The sequence below is a fragment of the Tursiops truncatus genome, chromosome 6, assembly GCF_011762595.2.
Source record: "Tursiops truncatus isolate mTurTru1 chromosome 6, mTurTru1.mat.Y, whole genome shotgun sequence".
NCBI lineage: Eukaryota > Metazoa > Chordata > Mammalia > Artiodactyla > Delphinidae > Tursiops > Tursiops truncatus.
The window spans coordinates 89794835-89808468 of record NC_047039.1 but is presented as its reverse complement, the minus strand read 5'-3'; the positions used below and the strand labels follow the sequence as shown (position 1 = coordinate 89808468).

Sequence of the window (13634 nt, the reverse complement as noted above, 5' to 3'; positions counted from 1 at the left end):
CCATTCTGGAGATCTTCTAGGCTTTTCTGTTTTTCAAGCTGGGTATAATAATGCACACACATTTCAAAGCCCTGCTGTTTTCCCACTGAACGTTCTATTGAGGCCATTTTTTTTTTCTGTGCTATTTAATACTATCTAATGATCTAATTTTGGTGACCAAATTATATTCCATCATATTATAATCTGTTATAATTTATTATATTATAATGCATGTTATATGTAATATTAAAATAAACAATCTGGTTCTATTATAATTTATTTAATAATTCCCAGCTTGCTTGTTTCTAGAAATAGAAAAATATGGTATATACTTGGCTTCTGACATGTGTTCAGTTGTGATACTTCATCCCACCATCAATAACCTTAACTTAAACTTTGCCAAACTGTAGACTTCATAGTCTGCAAACAATTGTAGTCCTGTTTTAAATTCAGCAAAAATTAAAAGGCCACCAAAGTTTTTAGGTTGCTGAAATTGCGATCTCCTCTCAGGGTCTCTCTTTTCCCCATTTCCTTTACTTCCTAACTCCTTTTCCTCTGTTGAATTCTTCATACTCCTTCCTCTGTCTCTCTTCAACGTGAAGTTTATTTTTATTGGATTTTTCCTGCTAAATGCTCATTGTAGAAAAAAGTCAGTATTGCACATAGGGCTTGCAGGCCTTATGTTTGCCTACATATCATACATTTACCTGCATATCAAGGGTGGAACCATCTAGGGAGAGATTCATATATACCATGTTCATCCCACTGATGAATCAGAATGTTGTCTTTTAAATTTACCCAAATGAGCAGTGGAGTTGTCACATGGTCCCAAATGCTCTAATATACGATAACTAACACACGGCTCTTACTGAAGATAGACCTTCAAGGAAAGCCAAATCATAAGCAGAAGTTTGCTTAAAAAGAATGAAATCATTAGACCTTTAGAATGTTTGGTGGCCACAGGCTGAGGCAGCCTTATGTATACATCATTATAATTAAGATTAGTTGTGGGGTTAGGGTTAGGCTGACGGACAGAAATTGTGACTGAGAAAATCATCAAGGAAATGAGCACCATCTCGAAGGGTCTCTTGTGAGATAGCCAGTTGGATGTGTTAAATCCCTCTGCCTTACTGTGCATGGTGTACCCTTCTATTAGAAATTTCTGCATTGATGACTTGCTCCTTTCTTCACTCTCTTTCCTTCCTCCTGGTCATCTATGACTCTTGCTTTCTTGGTCCTCCTCCTATGCCTAAGTGTTCTTTCCCGGTCTTTTTTCTGTGCCGACTCTTAGTTCTTGCATCTCTGTAGTGACATGTTTATACAAAGTCTGTCCTGGGCCTTGGGGTAGTCATTAATGTGGCTCCTGATGTCAGCACTCCTCTCTTTCCAGACACATGGTTGGATGACGAGTACTGCCTTCCTTGCGGTTGGGTGGGGCTGTGTGATGAGTTCTGGCCTTTGAATTATGAGCAGGAGCAATGTCTGTCACTTCTGGGCTACAACAGTTAACTGCCAGTATGAGACCCAGCTTTCCACCTGCTACAGAGACCAGCAATGTTGCGAGTGGGTGGTTGTTCATCAGTCCAAATCCCAGAGTGAGATGACACTGAATAGCATTCCTAGTCAACCCTTGACATAAAGAATGGATGAGAAATAAACCTTTGAGGTATTAAGTCATTGAGATTTGGGGATTATTTGTTCTACAGCATAATCTAGCTCTACCCTGACTGAAATAACCTTTTTTTTTTTCTTTAAACTCTTCACCTTAGCCCCTGATGAGTTTATCCAAGATTGTGGCTTTAACTTTATCCTCTAATTAAATGAATTCCAAATCTACTGAACTGAACTTAATTGATCACCTGAGCCCAGGATCTAGGTTTCTAGTTACCTTGTAACACTCTCAGTGTCCACAGGAACCTCAGCCTGAACCTTCTGCAGGTATCTCAAACTCGCCATGCCCCCAAGCAAACTTATCATCTTCTTTCCTTCAATGGCTGCTTCTCCTCTATTGCAAATAACATTATCTTCCATGATTCACTCAGCATCTGAACCTGGAAATGTGCAAATTTCCTCCTCATGAGTGAGGTGGGGCCGGCCTTACCAGTGGAAAGTTCAAAAGGCAGAGAGACCAAGCTCAAACACAAAATCCAGGAACCAGAGGCACAACAGAGTTGTATCCATTCAAGTGCCTGGAAATTGTCTTTCTTAAATTCTTCCTAGTATATGAGTGAGGTTCTCATTTTCCTTTTCAGACCATGTGGGTTGACTTTCTCTTCTATTGGTTTGCTGAAAGCAAAAACAATCATCTTCTCTGTCAGTCACCTAACAATGAGATTATTCTTCTTTTCTTTCCTTTTCTTTTTTCTTTCTTTTTTTTTAATTAAAAGGACACAGCAAATTGGCTGCGACAGGCTTCCTAAACTATGGTGGACTTTCCAGGCATCATCTTCTTGTCTCCACTGCATAGTTGATGAGGAACTGGCATTTAGCCCCTGAACGCAGCCAAGAAAGGGAAATCTAGGCTGATGTCCAGATGGTGAGGTAATATCAAATCTATGGTCCCTAAACCCAGTGTCTCCACCCCAGGTTCATTATGTGTGTTTTATGCCAGTTGCAGATCTGGAAGGCTGCCACTCCAGATGTCACCAGGCCATATATTTATTCATCAAACCAGGCCCATGATCCGTTTGTTCCTCCAATCACCAGCAAAAAAGGAAAGGGTGATGAAATCAGTCTTTGGCTACATTGCAGGAATCAGGAATATATTTGGGATTGGCTGCCATCGTTGCACTTTAGGTTATAATCACAAGAGGAGGACAGGGAACTGAGAGTAAAGTACTATCCAAAGAGCAGAGAGACCAGGGAAACAATCCATGCTGGTTCTTCCCTTTGCTAAAGCAGTTCCTCATTATCTCTGTGGGTTGAGAACCAAGGCCATTTCTTTGGTAAGAGGGGGCTGGGTGGATACACCATACCAACCACTTACAGAGGGGAACACTAATATTTTGTGGGAGCCTCTGCATGAAGTCAAAGCTGCAGAACCAAGCATGTGGAGTGATGTGGGGTGGGATTGAAGGAGAGTAAACCAGGGTCAAGGTGCTAGTGTTGCTATTGAGAAGATGATGCCATTCTTATCCCTACTTCTTTGTGACTAGTTTTCTCTCTCCTATCTGCAGGGTTTTTTTGAGATATTGAGTATAGTTCCCTGGGTTATACAGTAGGTCCTTTTGGTTATTGGTAGTTCTATTTTTTTATTTTTATTTTATTTTTGGCTGCGCTGCATGGCTTGTGGGATCTCAGTTCCCTGACCAGGGAATGGAACCTGGGCCACGTCAGTGAAAGCCCGGAATCCCAACCATTAGGCCACCAGGGAACTCCCGTCTTGTCTGCAATCTGAAGCTTAAATGGCAATATTTCTGAGAACTACCATGAAGAAGGGGATGGATTTGGTTGGACTGTCTGTTTATTGTGTGATTTATCACACAGTCTCCTTATTTAATTGTGGTGCCTCATTCCATTGTCAGCTGTGTCTGATGTTCCCAAGTCCAGACACCTCTGCACGACATGTCCGGGGGACAGCGCTGAGGTTCCACTGGGGCAGGGATTGTGGCTGCCTGGCCACAAAGGGCTGGTGAGGGGTTGGAGGGATTGCTCACTCCTTACAAAACTTGCGGTCAGTTGTCCTGCTTTCAAACCCACTCAGCACTTCTTCCTTGGGAGGCACCTGGCATCCTCAAATCCTGAGACTTTCTAGGGATTCTGAGGCATGAACTGGTGTGTTTCTGGTTAAGTCCTCCTCCCGTACCTCCTTTCCTTTCCCTCCTTGGGTTTCCATTTCCAAAATATTGTGGCTGTCTATAATCTGCTGTCATCTCCTTTTCTCTTTTCTTTGTTTTTGTAGGTTCATGTTTTCTTTTTCTTTTAATTTTTACTGTCATTTTAGAGGCGTTTGGGAAGGGAAAGGCAAATTTATGTGTATAATCTTTCATGTTTACTGGAAGTCTATTCACTTATTCCTTCTTCCAGTTTTTCTTATGTCTCTCAGAGCACTCTTCAATGTATCTTGAACCCAATAGGTACTTGATACAAATCAAAGCAGTTATAATAAGACAAAGTGGCTTCCCTGACCCATGGGGACAAAAGGCAGGGATTAAAATTACCCTGCATGAAGATTTCTGAAAAGAGCAGGTAATGCAATATCTATCCAGATTTCTTGGTTTTTGCTCATTCAAAAACTTGTGAACATCATGCTTAAATTTAGGTACTGGAAAGTAGGTAAAATGATTAGAAATCTTAGAGCATCTCCTGGTGAATTTCTTTTGTATTTCTTCATATGACACATGGTAGTTCAATCACTAGTGTAAGTTGAACTTTTGCTATAGTCTGGAGTGAGAGAGGAGTAACTGTCTTTTTATAGTGAGAAAACAGCTGTGCCGCCATTGCATACGCTAGGAGAGGGAGGAACATTTGTCAGGGGTTCCTATTTGTCACTGTCAAGAACAGTGAGATGCCGGGGCAACACATTATTCCAGAGGTGCAGATTCTTCTGTCAGTTTCCAAGAATTCACTTAGCTTTATCCATGAGGATCCTGATGGAGGGTCTGAAATTTCTCTTCTGACCTGCCAAAGCCTGGCCTTTTACACAGAACATTACACGATGCCAACAGAGAGTTTCCAGAGAGGAACTGGGAATTAAGTGGACAGAGAGTTTCCAGAGAGGAACTGGGAATTAAGTGGACAGAGAGTTTCCAGAGAGGAACTGGGAATCAAGTGGAGCTCTGGTTGCCGATGATTCTTTTTCATGCCTAGCTACCCAAACAAAGAGACTGAGGCAGAAGCCAAATCCGCGAGTGAACACACACAGTGGAATCGGTGCCTGGGAATGTAGGGGCTCTGGCTGATTAAACTGCTGCCAGAGCGCCAGGGGGCAATTTCTCTCCGCCCCCCGTCTTGTATTTTGGCAGCTCTCCCTTCCCTACCCGCACCATCCCCTCCCCACATCCTCTGATCCATTTGCACTGTTGTTTGGAAGGAGCCCAATGCACACAGATTGGCAGCACTGTAATTGGTGCTTTCCTTACCTCTGCCTCTTTTCTCCCTGCATTTGATCATTCTGATAATGACAGTTTATTTTTTCCCCCTTTACCATCGGAAAACAAAAAGAAACTCTTGAAAGAGTCGCGGATTTACATTTCAGTTTTCTGATGTATACTGCTATGGGAAATAAAATTCACATTTTAAAATGTTTTCCCACTTCTGTTCCCCTCGTCCTCCCCCCTCACCCAAACAGTCAACACTGCTGGGAAACTTTAATGTTGAGAATTGATTTTTCCCCTCAGAAGGTGTTGTGATTACAGTGGCAGCATCCTTGAGAGTTGACTTGTCAAAATATTGACGATCTTTTTTAAGACCTTCATCATTGTCATCATAATTGGTTTCTCCGTTTGTTAGACTCTGTTTATTTATGTGCACTTTATTTCAAGTGATATTTCTTAGGATAATATTCGCAAGGGTTTGGGGCTCCTGGAATGAAAAGTGTTATATAAACTGAAATGCTTACCCCCTGGCAAAAGGTAATCTCCATTGCACACACCACCTGTTTAGGACAGCTCACATTTGCACAGTGTTTTGTAGTTAAGAAGGGATGTTCATGTATATTATTTCATGTAATCCCCCGATAATGCTGTGAAGAGCACATAAGGGATGGTCAGGCTCCAGGAATCATCCCACCTTGCCACGCCGCCAGGCATGTGTGATTCTGTACCTGGTGTACTGCTAGCTTTTCACAGGTGTTGTCGTGCAGCGCTATGGAAGCTGTGTCCCAGGTGCTTCAGTTCTGGAGAAGGGTTGGATTTATAGAGGCACAAATAAGCACAAAATAATTAGAGGAATTTTTTCATATTCTCGTGTCTCCTAAGGAGGAGAACAGAGCAGATAATTAACTACAGGATCTCTTTGGCAGACTGGGTAAGAGGGGAAATCTGTGGGTACTGCAAAATTAATAGAATTGATTCCATCACGATTGTATAAACAGTTAAGGATACATATAATTAGGGCACTAGCTATAATACAAATTGAGTATATCGTGTGATTTACCATAGATTAGGATATGACTCGTGAGTGACAATAATGCACTATTTAAGCCGGTGGCAAAAGATTTAAAAGCTTTTTTTTTTTTTTACTGGGACACACACAGCCTTTGAACTGAGATTTTATAAGAGAGCATTTCAAGGCAGTAAACAATTCCTCTAGAAGAGCATCCTTCTAGAAAAGAAGACCAAGCAATACTGTAATAACTGTGGGTGTGATTTGATTCCTTCAGAGGTCTTAACTAGAAGTTTAGTTCTGGAAGGAATGCCTTAAATGCAAAACTGTTAATAAACACAGCTATACATGGCCACATAATGCTGTGGAAAAAAATACAGGCTTTTGGGAAGAGCACAGGCCTTGGACAAGCTCGAACTGAGCTTGACTCCTAGATCCTCCGTGGACCAATTATACAACCTTGGGCAAACCTTGATTTCTGTGAGCCTCTGTTTCTCCGTGTGAATATCCATGGATTAAAAATGCCTCTTTTATAAAATAGTTGTGAGGATCAAGTGGGATAAAGCAGGCAGCGTGCCTAGCATGGAGAAGCAGCTCCACAAAAGGTGGCCATTCTTCTTGTGGTTTGATGTCCCTCCCCTTCTCCAGGGAACTTAAGCACCTTTGGGTCAGAGACTCAGTTCAACTCCTTTTTTTGTTCCTTTGAAACCCCACATTACAAAGTTCCTCAGAAAGGCTTTAATTGGGCTGCAGTTAGTCTTTATTCATCACAGCCTTGCTTCCAACTCACATCCTGATTTATCAATTGGCTCTAATGGACGAGTTGTAGGAAGAACTGTTTAAAAAGCGCAGTATTGGCTGATAGCATAACAGCTGACACTCGGTCCAGAATCTGTTTTGTTTAAATGATTGTACATAGGAATCAACTTTCCATTTCCCACGCGACAAAGGAAAAAGGATTATAGCTTACACACTGTAAATCACTTAAATATCCTTCGCCTACGGGTTCTGGAATCATATTTAATGAATGTGGGGGGAACGAATGCACTTTCCGGAATCTGAAGTGAGACTCACACTTCCCTGCATTCCTTTTTCTTTCCATTACACTCTCCATGGGACCTGGTGAAGGGACCGGTGTCTAAAGGTGTCGACTGGCCATCGTCCTTCCACACACGAAGCCTCTCACATAAACAGACTCAGAAGAAGGAGCTGTAACAGCTTTGAGAGTGAGCTAGTATATTGGTCGAAAACTTCTTGTTGGAAAACAGAAATCTGAACAAGTCAACTCAGGCAAAATAGGAAATTTATTGGCTCAGAAGATTTGGAAATTCAGGGATAATGCTGATTTTAGATGCCAGGTTATCAACCCCAATGAAAAGGAGGTATTCTGGTTACTCTGGCAGAAAAGTCTTGGGGAGGACTCCGCTTAGATTTGCCTTGCTGGACTAGTAAAGAAAATTGCACTATTGCATATGCATTCTATTACATACTACAGAAATCACGTGGTAACTGTATTACTTGTATTTTATTTTCTGCTTTCGTCTTCCTTTCTCTCTTTTTTTGTGGCCTGGGTATAGATCCTTAAATCTCCTTAAATATGTTATATGCTTTCTATTTCTACTTCACTAATCATCACTCTGCTTATATCACATGCCCATCTTTGAACCATTCACCATGACCAGAAGGATGAGCATATTCATTCGTCAGCCTGGGCTGCATGACCACTCTTGAGTTGAGGGTAGGGTGGCATCACTATTCACAGTTGCGTTAGGACCACATGGCCAGGGGAGGATGCAGGGTAGACAGACAACGTGTGTCTACTATACCCATCCCTGTGTTATACCTTTTCTATTGAGAAATGTAATTGTTATGACTAAACTGATTCCCTCTGGCTAATTCCTTTCCTCTTCTGCCAGCTGGTCAGAATCTTTTCATGATTCTCTGTCAATAAAAGGCAACAGTTAAACCCTTAAATGTTCTTGAGAAGTTACATTATTTCATAGCCTTTACAAATTTAACAGTGAGAAAATCCCCATTTCCATTAAATTTTCCCAGGCAGAATTTCTAAATATTTTGTCATCTTCTTAGATCTTATAGACAGTGTTTTCTTTCCTGCCTTTTTCTAGTTCAGGATTCCAAATGGAGCTGATGTGAAAGATATAGTGTAGGATATTGGTAAAAAAAAAATATGAATTTCTGGGTCAACTGACTTGTGTTCAAATTCCACTTCAACCACTAGACCAGCAGTAGTTGGGGAAATGCAAATAAAAATGCTATTTTTTTCATTTATTGTATTGGCAAAATTTAAAAATGTTGATGTAATATACACCTGTTTTTTTTCCTGCCTTGCATCAGTTCCTTCTGTTCTATGGCAAGAGTACCACATATATTTTGCATCCAGCCCTATCTGAATCCAGATCTACTCCTGGACTGCTCAGTTAGATGAGCCAATAAATTCCCTTTTTAGTTTAAACCACTTTGGGTCAGTTATCTATTACTTGAAACTGAATTGCAATTCGCATAATTGAGAATTTCCGTTTCTTGTGAAGGTATGGGGAAAGTATTGGCCAGGCATCTGGTAGCAGATTGACTCTATGGAACCCCTTCCTGCAATGCCGGTTGTATCAGGAGCGACTATAGCTTTTTCCAGGAAGCCTCCTGTAAGTCTTTTGTAGAGACTGTAGAAAGCCGTCACACTGAAGGCTGTCTGATGAATGGGACTAACGTCGGACGAGAGTGGATCTGAGCCATGCAAGAGATGTACCGTATCACTGTGTGTCTGCCACTGCACATCCTCGAGGTTTCTCAGCCCACGTTTTACTCCAGCTGGTGTTGTAGCAACTAGCTTTGTGCAAACATTCTGACAGCGCCTCACTTCATCTGCATCATGTCTTCCTGCCCTGGGACTTCTCTAATGCTGCGCCGTGAGATGGCTATGGAAACCCACTCAGGCACGTGGAACCCGAAAGGGCGGGGGAGTTAAAGCCAATGGGCATCTCTTTTCTAATGGGGGATGGGAGCTGGTGGATAAATGAGGCATATTCTACATGGCTTCTCAGAGGGTCTTACTGGGTCAAGCCCTAGTAACTCAGAGTGACCAACTTGATAATATACTCTGGTATTGCCATTCCCTCTTGGCCTCACTTTTCCGGATCATTTCCCAAATAAACTGCTCACACACAAGACCTCGTCTCGGGCTCTATTTTTGAAGGAGAACCCAGAATCACCACAATTCTAATGAGAGTCCTAAATTTAATTCAAGTTTCCTCAGGTCTTACCTGCATAAATAGGTACAGTGGAGCTCAGCATGGGTAATGACCAAAATTTTTTGTCTTTGCCCCAAACTGCATGAGGCTACAGACACTGATCTCAAATTCTTTTTCTCTGGCTTACATAATCAATGTGCACCAATGGAAAAGCCCCTCAGTGGCCATATTCCAGTACTGTCACTGATCCCAGGGCATTGGGTGACAGCACTGTCTGTTCTCCAAGTGATACCCAAGGTGCAGACCCCAGCTCTGTAGCTCCCAAGTGGCTCTGCACTCCCTTGAATCTTCTCTATGTTGGATCCAAACAACAATGAAGAGAAGATCCTTCTTCCCATCTGGGCTACACTTAATTCCCTGGGTCTAATACACTGGGAGCAATATTCTCATGTCTCCTTTTGTTTCTGCCTGCAGCCCTGAGAGATCTAACCAGACCCATAGTTCATGGGCTGGGCCAGGGAGTGATGTACAAGGAGGATCCCAAGTCTTTCATCTTCATTGCTCTTGGGCCCTTTTCAAACCTCCACTCGCTATTTCCAAATAACCCCATAATTCAGAAAGCCCCTTCCTCAGTGGTTGTTCCGTTATGGCCTGTCCCCTTCTTTGGCTCATCAGGATGGTCTGAAGCTCAGCAGTGGATGTATCTTAGGCGCAAATGGGAGTCCTGCCACTTTTCCTCCCACCATATTATCCTGAGAAAATGAACTTCACAGTGAAAACACCAACATTTAAATAGAGTGGAACAGGAACAAAATCCTTCTTGTTATAGACCGTGGTTCCAAAGGTGACTTAAGGATTTCCAGGCCTCACTAGCCTCTGATTACCAAAGAAGGTCATATTTCCTTTTATGATCTAAAGTAAAATGACCCTAAGTCCTCATCCTTTGAAGATCCTTCCTCTGCTGAGTTTTTCTACCAACTGAATTCTGGGCGTCAAGAGGACACTCACATGCTCTACATATCTGTTCTCTGGTCGTGTTTGTCAGCCATTCACCCCTGAGGTGACCTGCTTCTCCGGGATGCCTTGATCTCTGTATAGATTTGCAAGAGCCGAAGGGGCGTATGAACTGGATTTAATCAATTTGGTAACACAGCTCATTTTTTTTTTAATATACGTGAAAGAATACATGGTAACCCAAAAAAGTTTGAGGTGGGGGACAATTTGCTACTCTCATGTAACTCACCACTGTGTTATACTGAAAGCAAGTCTCAGACCACGACTGCCACACAGCAGACGTTCCCTAACAAGCAGGCACAAAGCAGCTCACACTGTCATTCTGGAAGCTTGACGAAGTCACAGCCTCTGTCTGGCCTTTTGGATGGTCTGATGAACTTGCATAAACTTCTGTTCACTGGAGACAAAAGCCAAGACCGCAGAGGCAGGATTCTGTCACCCTTTCCGTCAATATCCAACAACAAGGACATTCCACATCGATGGCCACACACCGGTGTGGCATATGGAACCTTTAGCAATTAAGTCTTCCAAGGGTTGTAGGCTGCCCAGCTCTCTGGATTCTGACACGCTGCTCGTGTAGAGAGGGTAGAGATATTTAAACTAGTCCAAATATTAAGAACATTTTTTTTTAACATTCTTAGAAACATCTTTACTATAAATGTTCTTTTTTTTTACGTTTTTAAATTGAAATATATTTGACAAAAAATCCTTTTAATTTCACTAAAAGGAGCCCATTTCTGGTATCTGTTATGCTGATCAACAGGACCCCATTTTCCACAATAAAAACCAATTTTTTACATTCCATGTGCAAATTAACAAAGCTGTGTATGACTATTGATTGAGATACAGACAGCAGGGGCACTGGTGGATGGACTTTATATCAGAATGCTAGCTGACTGCCCCAGCTACCCAGAGAGTTAAAACTGAAACTAACTGGCACATATATAAAATCTCCCTATCTATGTTGAAGTGTTTTAAAGTAAAATGCTGTCATCATTATAGGTCCCCAAACCTCAAAGTCTAAGGCCCCCAATCTCTTGGATTCCACAGATTGACCACTGGACCCAATAGTTGGATGTTTTTCAAACTGCAAATTGCGACCCATTAACAGGTCCTAATATGAATTCAGTGGGACATGACCACCATCAAAAACAATGGCAAAGAATATATGGAAATATCAGCATTATGCATAATAAGGACAGGTGTTGCTTTATGAAACTTATTTGTTAGATTTGTGGCATATGTTCACTGGAATACTATGTAAAATATAAAATATCTTTTTAAATGTCTTTTTTTTAAATCAGAAAAGTTGAAAACACTCAAATAGTTGAAAATACATTTCACAAGGTTGGTGTTAATTTACTCTTTAAATACCAGTGGTCCTGCTCTAGATTCACATTTAGGCAAAACATTTCTCACCCTCTTCAAGGGCATGGTTCTGGCTGAAGATACCCACTTACATCACTGGACAGAATGCTTGGCATCTGGATCTGCAGCATCAGCATTCAGATTTGTGGTGACTTCACTGCGGTGGCCAAGGACAAAGGGTGGGGACTCGCTTTATATTTATATAACTACGGAACCAATCCTGGTAATTTTCCAAAAACAAAAGGAATCGGTTCCAGAAATTCTGAGAGCTTTCTCAGCCTCCCCAAGCTAGAAGCTGCCAGCAACCTCCCAATGGCAGTTCCAGCAAAGAAAAAAGAGACTCTGTCTTTCCTAGGTACCGGCATCATGCCTGCCTCACAGATAGTCTGTATTCTGAACACATACCCTAAACCAGATGTTTTCCTTTATATCAAATAAATTGAAAAGAATGGTTGAAGCTTTTCTGATGATTGCATTGCCTCCTTCTCTGCTTGCAAATGGTAACTAGTGCAGAGGGGAAAATCTGTCATCGGCAACCGAGTTCTGTCAAGTGTTTTTAAGGACTTTCTTAGAGAAAGGTAGCACTACCCCAAGGAGCGACTTTTAGCTTTCGACAGCATTTCTATTAGCTAAGTCATCAATGCTCCAAGGTCCTGCATAAGAAGTGAAAAATGGAGTTTGCAGGGATGCATATATGTCTACATGATTCTTTGAACTTAAACTCAAATTTCTTTGAACTTAGTAATATGACAAAAATTTACAGTATTGGCTGCTTATATTAAAATATAAATATATGTATATGTGTGCATTAAAGATAGTTGGAGAACATGATGTGTTAAAAGGGATGAATGTTTGTTCTACTGGTGGGATAGTCCAATGGAAGGATATACAATCAGTTTACTGAGAGGAAAACATGCCTAATAATGAGCGGAAACTGCTGAGAGAAGGAGCTCCGCAAAGATGGCACATAGTCAGAGAAACCAGAGGGAAAGGAGTTTGTGATTCCTGGAGCAGAAGTGTGGGAGTCAAATGATCTATGGGGTGTAGATTATTTGACTCTGGGTTAGGGTGTACGCAAAGGCACTTGTCTGAGAGAAGCAGAAATAATGCAATTTACGATGAGGGAGCCTGTGAACCAGTGACACAGGAAGTGACTCAGAGGGTAGCGGGGATGAGTCATGTCAAGCTGTGGTTCCAGAACTGAGGGGAGAGCTTGAAAGTACTAAGGAAGCACTTCACACTTAGGGCAGTGGGTGGGTAATGGGAGTCCTCATTGAGCACATCGCTGCAGTGTGAGAAATAACCTATGGAAAAGCCCAGTCTCCTGTTCCAGCAAACAAAATAGTCTAGTTCTTCCAACGACCTCACAACTGACACCTTTTTTTTTTTTCAAAATCAGGAAAATGTAAGAAACATCTGTCTTTTATAGTTTGCAGTTTTTGATGTCTGCCTTCATAAAAAATGAAAGTGAAGTTCTAAAATTAAGTACATAACGTACAGTGTGCAGCAAATAATGCAACACATTTCCTTAGAAATGTGTTTATCCTTAGACATGTGTGGTCCACCCCTGTTGTGCGGGATGCTGAGTGAGTAAGGCGGAGGGCAGGGGAATAGTGTCAAGAGGCGTGATAATAGAGGTCAGGGGCAGCCCTAGGCACCGGACCATCTGCCTTCACATCCAGCTCTGTACTTTCATCCACTGGAAATCTAGGGCAGGGCCACCTGGAGTTTAATTATTTAAATTGGCTGACCTATGCAGGCTCCCAACCCCCATATGATTTCTCAGATCTCTGCTAGTTTTATCTAAGATGCATAGAGATTAAGAATAGGCTGTGGTCCTGGGCTGGGCCCAAATTCTGACTCTGCCCCTTAGCAGCTGTGAGACCTTGGGGCAGTTAAGCAACCTTTCTATGCCTCAGTGTCTTCAGTTGTGAAATGGGAAGAATGACAGTACCTACCCCATTTTAGGGTTTTTGTGAGTCTAGAATTATTCATGAGGACACACTAAGTCCTTGTTAATTA

The 13634-nt window shown here is 41.9% G+C and overlaps 1 long non-coding RNA gene across 2 annotated transcripts in view; it reads left to right on the top strand.

Annotated features, from left to right (window-relative positions):
* LOC117312783 (uncharacterized) overlaps window positions 1-13634 on the top strand; it is a 199418-nt gene that overhangs the window by 40220 nt on the left and 145564 nt on the right. Inside the window, exon 4 of one of the 2 annotated variants that reach the window (XR_004527230.2) lies at window positions 8574-9156. The exons of the other annotated variant lie outside the window; for it this stretch is intronic. This is a non-coding gene — a long non-coding RNA (uncharacterized lncRNA). Of the gene's footprint in view, window positions 1-8573; window positions 9157-13634 lie in introns of those variants that run through there. 2 annotated transcript variants of the gene reach the window in all.